Genomic DNA, 17713 nt, shown 5'->3' on the forward strand with positions numbered 1-17713 from the left:
ACTGCGTCGTCAAAATATTTTTTCTATTTAAGATTTTTAGTCTTGTAAGGTATAAATAAATAAATAATAAATAAATATTATAGGACATTATTACACAAATTGTCTAAGTCCCACAGTAAGCTCAACATGGCTTGTGTTGAGGGTACTTAGACAACGATATAATATATATAATATATAAATATTTATAAATACTTAAATACATAGCAAACACCCATGACTCAGGAACAAATATCCATGCTCATCACACGAATAAATGCCCTTACCAGGGTTTGAACCCGGGACCATCAGCTTCGTAGGCAGGGTCACTACCCACTAGGCCAGACCGGTCGTCTGTATGGGCCTTAGTTGCCTGAAAATAAATGATATTTAATTTATTTCATTTAATTTATTTACCGCAAAGCACAAGACAGTGAGACAAGTGTAAGCACTATTTGCACCCCTCAATTTGGCCTCAAGCGGTATTTCACATCCTGCCATATAGTCAGACCAAGCTAATTCCGCATGATTATCATCGTCATCATCTTGTCCTGGCCATTGGTTAGTGATAACAAAAGCATCCTGTATAGTAAGTATTAGATATTATTATATTATTAGCGATTTTCAAAACCAGCTCGTTGTCGAAGTGGTGCGCCTTAATAAAAGTAATGTATTACGAAAGATATTACTTGTCGCCAAGCCACATGGCTTTCATATTCTTTAGAGACATAGCACATTGTGACTAAAGTGAAGTTTTTCTACTAGTTATGGTGAGAAAGATATTGTTGTAGTGTATAAAAACCAGAGATAATTAAATAATAGGGACTGATAATCTTCGTACAATGTGTCGGTCGTCGCAGTCACGCATTCCTGAGGTCATAAGGAGTGTATTGTTTCGGAATTTAACACTAATGCAGAAAATGATTGTGTGTGTGTGGCTTTTCTGCACACGACTTACAACGAATAAGTAAAGTTTTTTGTTATTTACAGAAAAAAATCTTTTAAAAATTTAATGTTTGTCAGTAGAAATATATCTTCAAGTTACGTAGTGGCAGCGCCGCTGCTAAAAAGGCAGTTTTTCACGGAGTTATTATAGAAAGAAAATTTTAAATTTCTGATAAATTGATATTATAGATAAAAGAAAACCGATATCAGAAAACTTGGTGTAACATTTAAGTTTCTCTGTCTTTTATAATTATAATTTATTTAAGCTGTCTGCGATACATTGACGACTGGTCTGGCCTAGTGAGTAGTGAACCTGCTTATGAAGCCGATGGTCCTGGGTTTTAATCCCGGTAAGGGCATTTATTTGTGTGATGAACCTGTGTAATACTAATAATATCTGTATATTTGTTCCTGGATCATGGATATTTTCGATGTATATAAGTATGTGTATGTTATCGCCTAGTACCCATACTACAAGCTTTGCTTATTTTGAGGCTAGGTCTAGGTCGATATCTGTAAGATGTCTCCAAATATTTATTTATTTACATAATGGGTTAGTCATGAGCACCGAAATGTTGTACCTATGGAAACTACCTCTCTCTATTATTAACATGTCTCTTACATGAAAAAGATGTAATATGATAGATAAGTTGTAAGTGACACTTCTAAATTCTTTTGATGGATAAGGGGTGCTTTTACTGCTTTTGCTATATGAACTATTCATCGTGCCATGAATCCTTGATCTAAGAAAGAATATTCGAACAAACAGCCTGCATAAGAAGTATCGGATACAAAGAGAATTAGACCAAGATAAATTTGCAGCGATTGAAAAAATTAGTCTTTGATAATCAGTATGTGACAACACTACAAAAAAAACCGGCCAAGAGCGAGTCGGACTCGCCCATCAAGGATTCCGTGCTTTTTTTAGTATTTTTTGTTATAGCTGCAACAGAAATATGTACATTATCTGTGAAAATTTCAACTGTCTAAGTATCACGGTTCGTGAGATACAGCCTGGTGACAGACGGACAGACAGATAGACGGACAGACAGACGGACAGACGAACAGACAGACAGAAAGACAGACAGACAGACGGACGGACAGCGGAGTCTTAGTAATAGGGTCCTGTTTTACCCTTTGGGTACGGAACTAAAAAGTATGAAATAGTCGTGATAATTGTGAATTATTCTACTATTATAGTATTTTTCAAACTGGAAGGGTACGCTGACGTGTGTGATCTCGATACAATTTATAACCTAAAAATGCTAAATGTCGCAAAATTCTATGAAATTGACATCTATCAGCGTACCCTTCCAGTTTAAAAATACCATAACCGATTGTCTTAATCAGGCAATACATTAAAATTATAAAAACCGGCCAAGAGCATGTCGGGCCACGCTCAGTGTAGGGTTCCGTAGTTACTCTTCCGTCACAATAAGCTAAACTGGAGCTTAAAGTATAGTAAATTGTTAACCAAGGGATGAAACGGTACCTTTCACCCGAGTTAAACAAATAGGCAAATTTGCATAATCAGTACCTAATTAAAGTAAGTCTTTTTACTATGAAGGGAAAACTTTTTGCGATAACTCAAAAACAGCTAAACTGATCATGTCTGCTATAGTTTTCGTTTAATGTCTTTGTTAAGCTCTACTTCCACGATTTTTTTCATATTTTTTGGACCTATGGTTCAAAACTTAGAGGGGGGGGACACATTTTTTTTTTCTTTCGGAGCGATTATCTCCGAATATATTCACTTTATCAAAAAATGTTTCTTGAAAACCCCTATTAGTTTTGAAAGACCTTTCCAACGATACCGCACGCTCTAGGGTTGAAGCGAAAAAAAAATTCACCCCCACTTTACGTGTAGGGGAGGTACCCTAAAAAAAATTAATTTTTTAGATTTTATTGTACAACTTTGTCGGCTTTATTGATTTATATATCCATGCCAAATTTCAGCTTTCTAGCACTAACGACCACGGAGCCAAGCCTCGGACAGACAGACAGACAGACGGACATAGCGAAACTATAAGGGTTCCGTTTTATGCCATTTGGCTACGGAACCCTAAAACGCGGAACACAAAGATGAAGTATTTAAATATTCTTTTCCTACTCCTCTACTGTTATCTGTCATTTATGCATTCAGTAACACGAATATAAGAACATACATAAAAGGTTTCAAGAAAAGTCTATATTGTCTATTCCTCATAAAAGCTCTTGTGCTTTTAATCGCTATAACGTTACTGCGATTAATGGCTACCAACCTAACAAAACCAAAACGAATACAGTTTTAAACTAAGTGCATTGCTGCCAACTTACAAAATATTTTTTGGTTGCATATTAAAAATAATTACTTCATAAGTCAGAAACACGCATGTGACACCCGTAATATAGCAACACCCATAGACTACGAAGACCGCTTAGCGTTGCTTGTTAGTCTCCGTAGGCTACGGTGGCCAAAATTGAGAAAAAACTGTCCAAAAATTTAATTTTGCAAATACCAGGGCCTCATGAGTTACGAGGTGTCGCTGACCGGCTGGCCGCGGCCCGGGGCGGGCTGGGCGCGTAACAAGGTATGCTCGCGCGTCTTGGCTATATACTTTTGCTGTAATTTGTTTACCTAAATTAAATTTATTTTTGTTGACTCGTAGGAAAAATATTGTATGCAACGTTGTATAAGTAGGTCAAAAAATGCTCGTGGAGTATTCCTTTACAATGTTCGCCTACGCCTTCGGCTCCGGCTCACATTGTAACTCACGCCACTCGCCTTTTTAGACCCTTCTTATACAACTGTTGCATAAAATACTATTATTGCACCAACAATAAAATTATACGTTTTACATACATGTAAAACTACAAATAAATTCAAATGAAAATAGAACCAGGTAACAACAGGCGGTATTATCGCTAAAAAGCTATCTCTTCCAGACAACCTTTAGGTTATGTTATGAAGTTAGATTAGTATGCCCATACCGATTAGGTTTGGTCAAATGTATATGAAATTATAACCTTTGGGATAAACTAATATTATATTTACAGTACATATGGTGCTACTTTATAGCACTAGTGCGAAAATTTGCATATTACTTTACTGTGTCGAACATTTACAGGGTGGCCCAAAAAAACGTTGACAAAGATTTTTTTAAGTTTTAATATTAAATACTTACATAACTTATTCAATACAACTTAAAATTAAAAATACAGCCTTTTTTATTTAAGAAAAATCAATTGTCTTCAAAATAGCCCCCTTTGGCTTTCATGCACAAACGCAAACGTTTGGTAAAATTTTCAACGATATGCCGCAGCTCCTCCATGGTTATTTTTGCCCACTCCTGGGTAAGTTTCGCTTTTAAAGCGTCTACACTCTTGTGTTTTGTAGCACAGGCCCTTGTTTCTAAGATAGACCACAAACTATAATCCATTGGATTTAGATCAGGTGAGTAGGGCGGCCACTCTTTCGAGCTTATGAACCCTGGAAAATTGTCTTTACACCACTGCTGCACACTTCGGGCCCTGTGAGATGGAGCAGAGTCCTGCTGGAATATCCACGGCTGGTTGCCGAAATGTTGTTGACTCCAAGGAAGAACTACAGCTTCCAGAATATCTCTCCTGTATATTTCTTGGTTTATTTTTACACCCTTTTCAATAAAAATGAGAGGAGTTTTGCCTGTAGAGCAAATACCACCCCAAACCATAACTGAATCCGGCTTTTGACGATGGGGAATGACTGCGACCTCTCCGGGGCGACTAGAAGAGTAAATTCTGTCATTTTGGTGATTGTGGGCCTGTTCTATACAAAAAAGTTTTTCATCAGTAAAAAGGATATTTTTCCATTTTTCAGTAGCGGCACGTCGCGTAATCAAACGGCATCTCTGTAGACGAACTTTTTTATCTTTATCTTCTAGAAGCTGAGCTTTACGTAGCTTATATGCCTTTAATTTTAGATCATTAGCGACAATACGTTGGACCGTTGATCGACTTACACCCAGTTCCCGAGCCATTTTTCGCACTTTGGTCCGTGGATTACGACTAAGCCGTTTTTTTTATAACATTTCGAAGCCTCGGAGTCCTAACAGTCCTCTTTCTTCCTCTTCCTGGGCGGTCAGCAAGATGCCCGAGTTCATTATACCGCCCAATAGTCTTGGACACCAGTTGACGACTGACACCGAGCGATCTAACTATCTCACACTGTCGTTTTCCCGCTTCGTGCAAGGAAATTATTGCTTTACGCTGCGTAGACATCATAAAAACCAAAAATATTCATATAATTCAAACAAGCTATTATTCATAAAACGTTGCCAATATGTGTAAGAATGTAACAGAAAATGAACCGAATTCGTTTGGCGTTCTTTTTTTTTAAATTTTACTTTTTAATTTTGTCAACGTAATTTTGGGCCACGGTGTAAAGGGCCATATGTACTGTAAAACGTTGTACGATACGAGTACATGTGCGAATAGGCAATTCGCGATTCGTGTCGATTTAAAACACTCCTTTCGGTCGTGTTTTAATTTATCGCCACTCGTTTCAAATTTCATATTTTCGCACTTGTATCGTAATGTACTATTAAAGTACATTTTACTTTTAGTGCTACTTTACCGCACTAGTGCGATAATGAGCACATTATGTAAGTATGACGATAAATAAAGGGCCATAATGTACTGTAATAGTACGACAGTAGTAAAAAGGATCATGGCAATTATAAACATTTAAAGCTTTCGCGTTTTGAACACATATTAAATTACCTACATAATACATTCTTCTTCTTTCTCGCATTGTCCCAGCATTTTGCCACGTCTCATGGGAGCTTGGGGTCTATTTATTAGCTATTACAAACAGACAACGGTCAGGTGAAAGTAAATAAAAGCTTGTAAAAAAGCAATAAATGTGCATTAAGTTGTCAAGTGTAGTGTTTCATTGCAAAAAAGTAGGTAGTATAGAGAATACATTAATATTATAATCCGCAAAGTGCCTTGCGGATCCAAGGAACTACGAATTCTTTATGCAGTAACGTTTTAGTTCATTTCTAGCGAGCTGGGTACCAGACGTGTCTACTAAAACATGCATAACGACATGTGTAATGTATGTGTTTCGGTTTTAGCATTCGTTAGTAATGCTGTCTTGGATCAGACGATAACGATACTTTCTAAGTATACTGAGGCAAGTGACAATTTTATTTAACATATTTATGTTAGCATACCAAAATTTACCTTCACTGCGTGCTGAATTTCGTATTAGTTTTGGAAATAAAGGGATATATATGAATGCAACTAACATAATTTTATATAGGTACTTGAACATTGTATAGAGGCAAGTCACTTACACCATAGTACGCGGGGCAGTTAACGCGAAGGAGGGTAACAAATGTGTGGCATACTGATACAACTCACTGGGTTTGTAGTAAAGAAACTGATAATGGCAATTTGAATTATAATTATTTGATTAATTTTAAATGTTTTGATAATTAGGTAGGTAACATACTTAGTATCAAATTTTGTCGTAAAAATGTAAAAATTTTTTTTTTTTTAAATACTACGTCGGTGGCAAACAAGCATACGGCCCGCCTGATGGTAAGCAGTCTCCGTAGCCTATGTACGCCTGCAACTCCAGACGAGTTGCATGCGCGTTGCCCCCAACCCGTTGAGCTCTGGCAACCTTTGACGTATACTGTCAAGTGCTTATTGGCTCCGCTTAAATATGCATATACTGGAGTATAATATTATTCTTATATTATAAATTGCGATAAATTTTACAGTTCCATTAATGCAGACATAATCTATGAGATTTTGCCAGAACAAATCCAAAATTTTATGGAACTACATTTACAAATAAGGAAGTCACGTTCCGTTTTATCTTTAAACCACTCTCTTATAAAATCCGTTTTTTTGCACTTGCCTCGTTATACTTAGGAGGTATCGTTAAGTTATGTGAATCTTAAGAATAGTTAGACTAAACATTTAGAGAAAATGCCATTAAAACTTAATATATTTTAATGAATAAATGCTCAATCAATGCAGCAGCTCTTATCGTTTCGTTTAATTGGACGGTGATTCACTGTTACCCACACATTGGGTGACAGTGAATCTTTCTCCACTTTTATTTAAATGTCATCTTATTTTATTTCTAGCTAACCTTACAGCTTTTTCTTAATAAGATTTAGGAGTTAATATACTGTAGGCTAAGATAACAAAACGATACAAATTGAATTAAAAATGGCGCACAAAAAATAAGAGCCACTATGACCCAATCTCCCCTAACTTAAGTGATATATCTATATAATAATATGTCTGTCTCCAATAAGAACCTTTCTATCAGGATTTCTGGTGGGATTTCAGATAAAAAGGATCTTATTACACTTAAAGCATAATATAAAGTTCTACATAATATTATAACGTTTATGTATTAAGATAAAAGTTTGTATTAGAGCAACTTCAATATTCAGCAATGAAGACTGCCGCCATATTTTAACGATAAAAATAATTCCGTAACCTTGGACCACAATTAATATCCATTATATTCAAATATTCTCTCTCCCATTTTTTTTGTGCGTTTATAATATCAATCATTTCTCATTTCCTATTAGGATATTAAAAATTGAGCGTTGGAAAAATAAGACCGAGCACGAATAATTTCGTACATTGACCCATTTTTTATCTCTATTGCACGCATAGTGGCATTGACCGTTCGACAAAGATAGGAAATGGCGTGTCAATGTATGATTTTTTTGTGATTAGCGTCCTTACTTTACCTAGTGATAGCTATGGATATACATAAAGATCTGTCTGGCAGATGATGTCTGGTGGAAAAATCTGTCAATGTATCGTGGGAATTGAGCACAAATATGACTGCTTGACATTTGTCTGGACATACATCTGTACCTACTTCCCATTGTACTTTGACAGACTTATTCGATAAACACATCTGCCAGATAGATCTGACTGATATATCTTTACGTATATCCGAGTTACTAAGGTGGGTTCAAATACCAACTCGTTACCAATGAGTTCTTTACAACTTATAAACGAAAAACCTATTACGTTTTGGTGAAGGAACAAAAACAGCGCCATATATATATTAAATATAAATAAAATTTTAGAGACATTCTTACAGAAATTGACTGAGTCCCACGGTAAGCCGGTCATACAACGTTATATATAATATACAAAGACTTAAATACGTAGAAAACATCCATGACTCAGGAACAAATATAGTCTGTGGTCATCACACAAATAAATGCTCTTACCTGGATTCGAACCCGTGACCATCGGCTTCATAGGCAAGGTCACTACCACTACCCACTAAGCCAGACAGGTCGTCAATCTTGTTAGGTAAAACCTGAGAGCCATTACTGGTAGGAGTTCAGCAATTGGTTCAAAAGTCTCCTAGAGATCGATTTTGGAACAAGTCATCTCGGATATGGGTATATTTGGTATCAATGCATTGAGCATGATGTTCTAAGTACTCTAATTTTTCGAATACGAGGAAATTTATATATATGTGTATTAAAAAGCGGCCAAGTGCGAGTCGGACTCGCCCATGAAGGGTTCCTTTATGACGTATTAAAAAAAAACTACTTAAACTACTAGATCTCGTTCAACATTTTACCACTTTGGACACACATTTTACCACTTTGGTAGTGTCTCTCGCGCAAACTATTCACTTTAGAAAAAAATTATATTAGGAACCTAAATATCATTTTGAAGACCTATCCATAGATACCCCACACGTATGGGTTTGACGAAAAAAATTTTTTTTTTAATTTTATGACGTATTAAAAAAAACTACTCACTAGATCTCGTTCAAACCAATTTTCGTTAGAAGTTTGCATCGTAATGTATATCATATATTTTTTTTATAATTTTCATTCTGTTATTTTAGCAGTTACAGGGGGGGGGACACACTTTTTTTCACTTTGGGAGGTTCTCTCGCGCAAACTATTCAGTTTAGAAAAAAATTATATTAGAAACCTTAATATCATTTTTGAAGACCTATCCATAGATACCCCACATGTATGGGTATGTTGAAAAAAAAAAAATTTTTTTTAATTTCATGACGTATTAAAAAAAAACTACTTACTAGATCTCGTTCAAACCAATTTTCGGTGGAAGTTTACATGGCAATGTATATCATATATTTTTTTTAGATTTTTCATTCTGTTATTTTAGAAGTTACGGGGGGGGGGACACACTTTTTTTCACTTTGGGAGGTTCTCTCGCGCAAACTATTCAGTTTAGAAAAAAATTATATTAGAAACCTTAATATCATTTTTGAAGACCTATCCATAGATACCCCACATGTATGGGTATGTTGAAAAAAAAAAAATTTTTTTTAATTTCATGACGTATTAAAAAAGAACTACTTACTAGATCTCGTTCAAACCAATTTTCGGTGGAAGTTTACATGGCAATGTATATCATATATTTTTTTTAGATTTTTCATTCTGTTATTTTAGAAGTTACGGGGGGGGGGACACACATTTTACCACTTTGGAAGTGTCTCTCGCGCAAACTATTCATTTTAGAAAAAAATGATATTAGAAACCTCAATATCATTTTTGAAGACCTATCCATAGATACCCCACACGTATGGGTTTGATGAAAAAAGATTTTTTGAGTTTCAGTTCTAAGTATGGGGAACCCCCAAAATTTATTGTTTTTTTTCTATTTTTGTGTGAAAATCTTAATGCGGTTCATAGAATACATCCACTTACTAAGTTTGAATAGTACAGCTCTTATAGTTTCGGAAAAAAGTGGCTGTGACAGAATCGGACAGACAGACGGACATGACGAATCTATAAGGGTTCCGTTTTTTGCCATTTGGCTACGGAACCCTAAAAACATGCCTACGTATAAACTTACATAATACTTCAATTAATATTTTTTTTAGGTAAAGATATCGTTATTTATGAAACGGAAAGTTCAATACCAAAATCGAAACTGTCTAGCAAATTTATTTTTAACCAAATTTTACTTGCTTATCGTAAATATATTAAAAAAAACTTACTTGTAATGTAAAATGCTCTAGTGCAGAAACATATCACTTTGTGCACACTTTATAGAACAACAATGACCCACTTTTAAAGTAAGAGATATTAAAATAAAATAATAATTCTTTATACTTTTTCGTACTTTCTATTATCGAAAATGGAGGGTTATTCAAAATTCAAATTCAAAATTCAAAAATTTATTCTGCAAGTAGGCCTCAAGGGCTCTTTTACAAGTCAATACAACATTTATAGCATTTATTTATTAAAAGTAATTATTAAAAATAAATAGAACGCATGCCGTTAATCAAATAAAGTTCTAGAGTCGTGATGCTTTGTGGGCTAATCAAATAAAATTAGGATCTTATTTCCTGACGACAGGCCTGATCCAATTAGGAGGGCTTGTCGGGCACTCGCCAGAAAGGTCCGGACATGGGTTACGAGAGAAAAGCGGTCTAGCAAATTGATCATGAAAATAAAATAGCCTATATACGTCCTACTTCTGGGCACTGGCCTCCTCTTAGGCGCGAAAGGACTTGGGCCATAGTTCCCACGCCGCTGGCCCTATGCAGGTTGGGCAATTCGCTGTCCCATTGGGAAACAATGAGCATAGCAAAGAATTTTAATTTGCGGGGATCTTTTTTTTTTCTCAAATACGTCTCCTGAAGAAACTTACATAGGTAACTCTTCAAATTATAGACATGGGAGCTTTAGCCTAATGTAGGGTAGCTAACAGAAAATTTTAGTTTATCTTTGATTTTATTTAGTGGCAGTACAATTCCTTGATCATGATGAGATGATGCTTAAATTTAAAGTTGTATTTTGTACAAATATTTTTCGTGTCTTTGTGTTTCATTTGTTTTGTAGTTCCTTTTGCCTTAGTACTCTTAGTAGTAATACTGTGTAACTAATTTTTATCTATACATATAATAAAGCTGAAGGGGGTCAAAAGTCTGTACATGGAAGATATTCGAAAAAAAGTAGGCTGGGGATACTAAGAATCGTTAACAGAACACGTTCCATCAGTTTTTAGAATTTTTGTCTGTTTGTCTGTTTCTCTGTTTGTCTGTTTATTTGACCTCGCATCACGTGAAAACGGCTGAACGGATTTTGATGCAAACTTTACTAATCTGTCGAGAAAATGCCCGGCCAAGTTATAGGCTATAAAAATTCAACCTTTAGAAGGGGGGGTAGCCACTACACTCGATTGAGTTAAGTTTGCACCTGAATCTTATGGCGCTACTTAGGAAGGAGGTGCAAACTTTTACAACAAATATGTGCTACGAGTATCGAGTACCCTGCTAAACTAACAGATATGGTGCTGAAAATGAGCCACCGAGGAAGGATTTTGCCAAATTAACTCTAAAGTTAGAAGAGGGGGGTACGGATATCAATTCAATTTCAATTGTGTTGATGTAATAATACAACGAAATTAAACGACAGTAAATTAATTGCCATACATTGCACAGTGCTATCTTTTGGGAAACTGAGTAAAAATTTAGTAATCAAGTAAACTAATAATTTTTAAGAAAAAAAAACCGACTTCAATGAGGTAGACCGGTGAAAGAACGAATATTGTTGATTTTTTATTTCATACAATTAAATTAAAAAGACAGCGTCCTACGCCTAATTATGTAGAAAAGGAGGTAACGTTTTTTTTGTCACTGCACCCACTTTGACACTTGACCCACTTGACTGGTAAGATACCCGCAATAGAGTATTCGACTGTATTTAAGATAAATTATTTCACACCATGCATGAAATAAAGCACCAGATAATTATTAAATAAACTAAATAGGATAGAAATATAAAAATGTGTCTTGAAAACCTAACTACTTGACAAACATGCACAGAGAACAAATTGCCAAACGTGAACTATGCATCGTTGAAGAGTTCCATTCTGTTCATCATGAACAGTTCCACTTCATCAAATGTCACTTCTACAAATGTAAATACTTGATTTGTTGATGAAAATACAAAAATCACTATATGTATGCCTTTCACATTTGAAGAGTTCCCTCGATTCCTCATGGACCCCATCGTCAGAACTCGAACTTGACAAAAAATTGTCTTGAAAATCTAATTTACTTAACAAACACAGCGAAGAGGACAAATCGCCAAACGTGTACTGTGTATCGTTGAAGAATTCCATTCTGATCATCATCAGCAGTTCCACTTCATCAAATGTCACTTTTTTAAATGTAAATGCTAGATATGTTAAAGAAAATACAAAAATCATTATATGTATGACTTTCATATTTGAAGAGTTCCCTCGATTCTCCTCCTTTTGAAATCTTGAAGTCGGTTAAAAATGAGTTTACTTACATAGTTAAGTAGTGGCAAAATCAACACGCGTATAACTGCATAATTATTTAAAAAAATATTTTCTCCGTCATGAATTATACCTAATCGTAATTTATCGTATCCATATTCATACGTATCGCCTCTTTTAAGCACTTAATAATGGCTACGAAGGTGGTTACTATGAAAAAAAAAATTCTCTGATGTTTGCGGTGTAAATGTCAAACGATTTGGGACTCGCATTTTATACGCGTTAAAAAGCCATAAGAACTAAAAACTGAAAATGCCTTCCCGAAAAAAAGCGAACCTTACACGAAAGTCTCGCAACGCATTGAGGTTACGAAACTATAGCGACGATCGTGATTTTAGGCGTAGCCACAACTACCAGAGACGTTATGCAGGATCGTTCCATCCATTGAAAACCTCATTCGTAGCGTGTACGGAGACCTGAGCCATTCTTGGGTTTGTGAGAGATCCATACTCACGCCCATAGAGGAACGGTCCATGCTCACGCAGAAAAATGAGCAGGCGGAAATCGAAGGTGAACATGCAGTATATAATTCCATTAACACTGTCTTGGATGAAGGCAATGTCACAACATAACTAAGGAACTCTACCGGGTGGTAGAGTTCCTTAGTTCCTTAGCTCATTGAGTGCTTCAGGACTCCCAGCACACACATTAACCCTGAAAGTTGGAGTTCCAATCATGCTTCTTCTGAATTTGTCGCCTCCAAAGTTATGCAACGGAACCAGCTGCAGCGAATCCTCATTGAGGTTCAGATCCTGACGGGGTGCGGCGCTGCAGAAGTCGTGTTCATCCCGCGCATCCCCCTTATCTTGAGCAATTTTCCCGTTCCACTTCAAGCGCCTACAGTTCTCCGTGAGCGTCTGCTTCGCCATGAACATCAACAAGTCGCAGAGGCAGACGCTGCGTGCCGCTGGCGTGGACCTGCGCACGGGCTGCTTCTCGCACGGGCAGCTCTACGTGACGTGCTCGCGCGTTACCAGCTGCACGGAGCTATTCGTGCTGATGCCCGCCGGGGAGACTCGCAATGTGGTGTACAAATAAATATTGTAAAATGTCAATGTTATGAAAATATACTATTACATACCTAATTATTAGTATGTAACTGTAGATATAATTATATGTATACATTTAGTTGTGCATACATAAACATAACTGTAAACAAAATGTTAATACTCGGCCTCAAGTTTTTGATATCTACGAGTATTTTCCTTTCCTCTAATCCTACTTCTAACTAATAGGTATTACACCTAAATTCGATAGTGTTCGGAAGTATGGATTTCTATGGGTATATTTCTTACCTTTTCATGCCTTTTAGACTGATTGGTCTGGAGCACCGATTTGGATGATATTTTCCATGGACATGATTTGGATAGCTACAGTCAAGGACGTAAAAAATTATACAAAAGTGGAACTGTATTGTCCGATATACATCTACGAGTACTACTCTATGTCGTTTAAATCACGTCAAAAATTTGAATAAGGACGAATTTGAAAAAAAATAAAATTTATTTCGGAGTGTAGTTTTATTAAGTGATACCTAATTGTAAAATATTTTATCTAGACTACAGTCCTATAGCGTATCCATCTGTCAACTTTACTTCAAGTTCCACCTCCAGGGGAGAGGCAGAGAAATTAGCGGTGAATGAGCCGGTTACTGACACAGACCGAATACCACGCGGGCGGAGCCGCGGGCACAGCTAGTAATAAATAAATAAATAAAATTAACTGACAGAAAATTCCCGCTATCTCCTCTGAATTAAAACCCAATAACTCCAACAGTTCCTGCCTCCACGTGAGCTTGTTATTGCCTCAGTTTGCGCCGAGTTATGACTGGAAACATAAACAGTCCGTTTCACTTGGTTTCTTATTAAATTCGTAAATAAAACATCAAAGAAATTTTCCCTTTTTAAAGAAAGTGGGAAGCATGAGAAAGACATAATTCCGCTCAAGATTAAAAAGGCCAATACTTGCGGTTGAATGAGCATTCATATTACGAGTAAGTGAACACCTACTTGCTTTGCATTTTTTGAAAGGGTCTAGTTGACTGTTCTTCTTCCATGTTGGACGTGAACATATCGTGACTATGTCCCTGGTTTATATTTGCCTTAATACACTGCACTGAAGCCGATATTTGAATTTCGTGTGCTTCGTTCAATACTATTTCCACTATTAGGCATTAACAATGTATTTATTGACAATAACAATATACATAATGAAATAAATAGAATTTAAAACGAGTATTCAATACCAGTAGTTTCTCAATTTCTATCGGTCGTACTAAAAAGTTCTGCATGGCGTTCGTAGCGTATACCCCCCCCCCCCCCCCCCCCCAAGATATTAAACCAGCAGATAGATATACTTCGATCGTGTTTTAATTTATCGCCACTCGTTTGGGATTTCCTATTTTTCGCACTTGTATCGTAATGTACTATTAAAAGCTTGCCTCAATGCTTGCTTATAAGTAAAATCTTGTTCCATTTCAATCAGATTATCTAGTTGTTACACTTGTTACTATTTTATTTCTCCAACAAAAATGATAAGATAAAAGAAAACGAGCCAACTTTACTCTGATAAAACTTTATTTATAGAAATGTGAATTTGGCGATGATATCGGGAAATCTAAATTCGTAGTCGTATTATGTATCCCTCACGAAGTTAACCTATAAACGTGAACACGAGTATGATTAGGATCCGTTTCTCGAGGACATTCCATGCTGGAGTGGAGTGGAGTGAAGTGGAGTGAAGTGGAGTGAAGTGGAGTGAAGTGGAGTGAAGTGGAGTGAAGTGGAGTGAAGTGGAGTGAAGTGGAGTGAAGTGGAGTGGAGTGGAGTGGACGTTATGGACCAAAATTAAGGGTCCCCAAAAAGCTCGGTTCTCCAAACTTAGTTACGCTCTCATTTCAAAACGACTAGCTAGATTGCTCTGAAACTTTGTACTTACAATAGAATAAGGTATATCTAGTCCTGTACCCCTAGTGTAAATTTATTAGATTGCGAAACGTGACGTTAAGTCTCATTTTGTATGGGATTTTCGGTATCCAAAACGTCCCGCTTGAGGCGCTGTTTCTAAATCCAATACTAAATGAGACTTAACGCCAAAGAGTAAAGTAAGTATATAGGTAAAGAGAGCCCTCTTTAAGCATTTTATTGAAACTCATTTGAAAGCGCCATCTCTGATTTCTTCCCCAAGTTAAGTATGTATGTGTGCGTGCACAACTACATATGCATCAGTTCGTGTACTTTCGTCCTACATAATATTAGGTCTACTTGGTTGGTTTACAAGTTTTTTTTTTTGTTTAGTTTCTTGTAACAAAAAAAAACAAAACAAAAAAAATACTTGTTAACCTCCCAAGTAGACCTAATACTATGTAGAAAATGTTTTAAAAGAATGAAATGAAAATAAAAAAGCGGCCAAGTGCGAGTCGGACTCGCCCATGAAGGGTTCCGTCGCATTTATGACGTATTAAAAAAACTACTTACTAGATCTCGTTCAAACCAATTTTCGGTGGAAGTTTGCATGGTAATGTATATCATATATTTTTTTTAGTTTTATCATTCTGTTATTTTAGAAGTTACAAGGGGGGGGCACATTTTACCACTTTGGAAGTGTCTCTCGCGCAAACTATTCAGTTTAGAAAAAAAATATAATAGAAACCTCAATATCATTTTTGACGACCTATTGACGACGATTAGAGACGATGAAGATTAGAGACCACACACGTATGGGTTTGATATATATATTTTTTTAATTTTTTGACGTATTAAAAAAAACTACTTACTAGATCTGATACAAACCAATTTGCGGTGGAAGTTTGCATGGTGATGTACATCATATATTTTTTTTAGGTTTATCATTCTCTTATTTTAGAAGTTACAGACCCCCCCACACACATTTTACCATTTTGGAAGTGTCTCTCGCGCAAACTATTCAGTTTAGTAAAAAGAGATTTAGCTGATAGTGAATTATTTAGCGCCTATAATCAATAAAAACTGGCAAACTAGGAAAAGTGCCATCCTGCGAAACAGGCATAGCCTAGTGCAGGTGTCACGGGCAATTTCTATAACTTGAAACAAATTTAGCAGTGTTTAACTAGAATAAGTTTACTTAACCTTGTTTTAATTATAAGTTTCACTGTATTAATAAACTATTTTGATTTTAATTTGATTTTGAAGTAGCCACATATGGTTACTATTTACAGCACCATACAAATATATTGAATATAGTGGTGATCATGAAATATAAGCATTTTATTATTGCCATGTCCGTTTTTGATGAGTAAATGTTCAACATACAATGTACGACTTGACACAAAGTTTTGGATATGTCACAGCTTTTGTGATAGTTTTCTGTTAACGGAGTGTAAATTATCCTATAAAATGTGGATATGGCACAACATTTTAGAAAAATAAGGTTTTTTAAAAACCGATTAGTGTCAATTATATATTTAGAGTACCGCTAGAGTAGCTAAGAACCTAGGCGTTATTGACGGAGTGAAGTGCGCTGTCTATGACTAGATTTTTTTTTCAAGTATTTTAGGGATTGTAGCGCCACCTATTTAAGGTGTTTTGATGACACGTTTTGGTTCATGCAGATTTCATTCCTTACCTTCCATAATATTTTTTGATATTTTATTTAGGAATCATTAAAATACGATTTTGCTAAAAAATGGATATGGCACAAACGTAGTCTCAGCCGACGATAAAACATGGTTATAGGGCATTTTCTAGAAGCTGTTTTTCTGCGTACTCCTATAAATAATTAAAAATAAACATTCTAACTTGCTATGGTTCGTCCACTTTCCTCTTTATTCTCTTCCACGAAAAAGCTATAAATTATCCGTGTGAAAAATCGTGTTGGAATTAAGTAGGTAAAAGTAAAGTACCTATAAGTAGATACAATACGTGATGTCGTGAACTTCGACCACAATTTGTCACCCGAATTATTTATAGCTGTGGGTGTTGAATATAACGATGTTTCTACGCAACCCTCGGCAGTGGTTACATTTTAGAGGGGTTTGGGGTCAAAACGCTTGGGTCGTGCGGGCAAAGCGCCCGTTGGCTAATGAAGAGTTTTGCGATGCGCCTCATAGACACCACAGGTGGCCAGAAGGCTGGCCAGCATTTCGCTCAACGTATAATCATTGCCATTCAACGTGGCAATGCGGCCAGCCTTCTGGGCACACTTTCTATCGGTAGAGAGCTGTAGGACGTTTTCTATTTATAAGACCCTTATTTTAAGTTTACCTATATCATTCATTTTAAGTTTTTTTATAGTCTATTTTTATTAATTTATCTATAAAATTGTATATATTTTTTCCAAGCAAATGAAATTCATCTAGTGTAGGTACCCAAAAATATAATTTACTACTTCGAAATTGATATGAATAATTTATTTTTAGATAAAGTATACAGATATATACACCTTGGGCTCAAGTAACCCGACAGATCTTAACTACGTATTTCTAGTCACGCAAGTCATAATAAGA

This window comes from Cydia pomonella, chromosome 8 (genome assembly GCF_033807575.1).
Source record: "Cydia pomonella isolate Wapato2018A chromosome 8, ilCydPomo1, whole genome shotgun sequence".
NCBI lineage: Eukaryota > Metazoa > Arthropoda > Insecta > Lepidoptera > Tortricidae > Cydia > Cydia pomonella.